The sequence below is a fragment of the Pongo pygmaeus genome, chromosome 4, assembly GCF_028885625.2.
Source record: "Pongo pygmaeus isolate AG05252 chromosome 4, NHGRI_mPonPyg2-v2.0_pri, whole genome shotgun sequence".
NCBI lineage: Eukaryota > Metazoa > Chordata > Mammalia > Primates > Hominidae > Pongo > Pongo pygmaeus.
In genome coordinates, this window is record NC_072377.2 from 131,218,212 (window position 1) to 131,220,239 (window position 2,028).

The window sequence follows — 2,028 nt, forward strand, 5'->3', positions numbered from 1 at the left end:
GGGGGGTTGGGTGGTGCTGTCGGAGGCTGAGGTGGGCGGATCACATGAGGTCGGGAGTTGGAGACCAGCCTGACTTAAGTGGAGAAACCCCATCTCTACTAAAAATACAAAATTAGCCGGGTGCAGTGGCACATGCCTGTAATCCCAGCTACTTGGGAGGCTGAGGCAGGAGAATCGCTTGAACCCGGGAGACGAAAGTTGCGGTGAGCTGAGATTGCACCATTGCACTCCAGCCTGGGCAACAAGAGCAAAACTCCATCTAAAAAAAAATAAATAAATAAAATAAAACACAAAAATTTGCCAGGCGTGGTGGTGCATGCCTGTTATAGCAGCTACTCGGGAGGCTGAGGCAGGAGAATCTCTTGAACCTGGGAGGCGGAGGTTGCAGTGAGCCAAGATCGCTCCACTGCACTCCAGCCTGGGCAACAGAGCCAGACTCCGTCTCAAAAAAAAAAAGCAAAAACAGCTTTGTTGAGACATAACTCACATATTATAAAATTTATCTACTTAAAGTGTTCAATGGGTTTTGGTATATAAAATTATTAATTTTTAAAAATTGTGAAAAATAAAAATTATGGTAAAATATATGCAACAAAACTTGCTGTCTTCACCATTTTTAAGTGTACAATTCAGTGCCACTACTTACATTTATGATGTTGTGCAACCATTAGCACTATTTCTAAACTTTTTCATCACCCCAAACAAAACACTTAGAATACTGCTCTGTTATAACTAGGCCTTTTTTTTTTTTTTGAGATGGGATCTCGCTGTGTCACTCAGGCTGGAGTGCAATGGTGCAATCATGGCTTCAAGGCTCGCTGCAGCTTCGACCTCCCAGGGTCGAGCCATCCTCCAACCTACCTCAGCCTCAGCTGGAACTACAGGTGAAAGACATCACGCCTGGCTAATTTTTATATTTATTTTTATTTTTCTAGAGAGAAGGCCTCGATATACGTCCAGGATGTATTTTCTTCCCTTTCTTTTTTTTTGAGATGGACTCTTGCTGTGTAGCCAGGCTAGAATGCAGTGGCGCGATCTCGGCTCACTGCATCCTCCGCCTCCCGGGTTCAAGCGATTCTCCTGCCTCAGCCTCCTGAGTAGCTGGGACTACAGGCGTGGGCCACCACGCCCAGCTAATTTTTGTATTTTTAGTAGAGATGGGTCTTCACCATGTTGGCTAGGATGGTCTCGATCTCTTGACCTCATGATCCGCCCACTTCGGCCTCTCAAAGTGCTGGGATTACAAGCATGAGCCACTGTGCCTGGCCTCCAGTTTTTTTGTGTTTTTTTTTAATGGAAGCTTCACAAATTTGCATTATACTTGCACAGGGACCATGCTAATCTCTGTATCATTCCAATTTTAGTGTATGTACAGCCAAAGGGAGCACTATAATTAGGCTTAGACTAAAAGAGTTTTGTTTGTAAAAGAGGTTGTTTAATATTATCATCCTCTGCACATGGCTTTTCACCCCAGGTGTTCTTACAACCACGCTGCCTGAGCTTGGTACCTGAGCTGACAGCCACAGCCTTGTGGTGACTCCTGGCATGACCTGCAGGCTCCATCCTGCTCTGCTCCTCTCCACACCCAAAGAATGAAAACCTGGAGCTCCTTTTTCTTCTGGAGATCTCAGGGACAGAGGAAATGGCAGCAGGCACATCGGCCAGAGGCCTTCAGATACAAGCCCTGCATTTTGCAAAAGAGTTTTGGGGCCTAGACCTCGATAAAGGGATGAGGTTTCCCTTCACTATTTCTCAACTGTCAGTTAAAGCCACATCTCTCCCCAGGGCCCCCTTCTCCCGCTGCCCTCTCCTGCCTCCCCTCCCACCTGTCCTCTGTAGCTTCCCCGCTCCCCCATGCGTCCTCCTGGACACACCTCCCTGGCTTACATTAAGGAAAAATATACACATAAATTAATGATTTTCTCTTCAATTAGATGTCTTTTATGAGTAGTATACAGCTTATAAGAAACTATACTTCATGCCCTGGTTCCTCTCTCTTTTTAATTCTAAGTCACTATTCCAGAGGCT

The 2,028-nt window shown here is 45.7% G+C and overlaps 1 non-coding gene across 1 annotated transcript; it reads right to left on the reverse strand.

Annotated features, from left to right (window-relative positions):
* Nucleotides 1-1,286: 1,286 nt before the first annotated feature.
* LOC129037678 (U6 spliceosomal RNA) lies at nucleotides 1,287-1,388 on the reverse strand. The gene has a single exon (XR_008502908.1). It is a non-coding gene; the product is annotated as a U6 spliceosomal RNA (small nuclear RNA).
* Nucleotides 1,389-2,028: the final 640 nt, after the last annotated feature.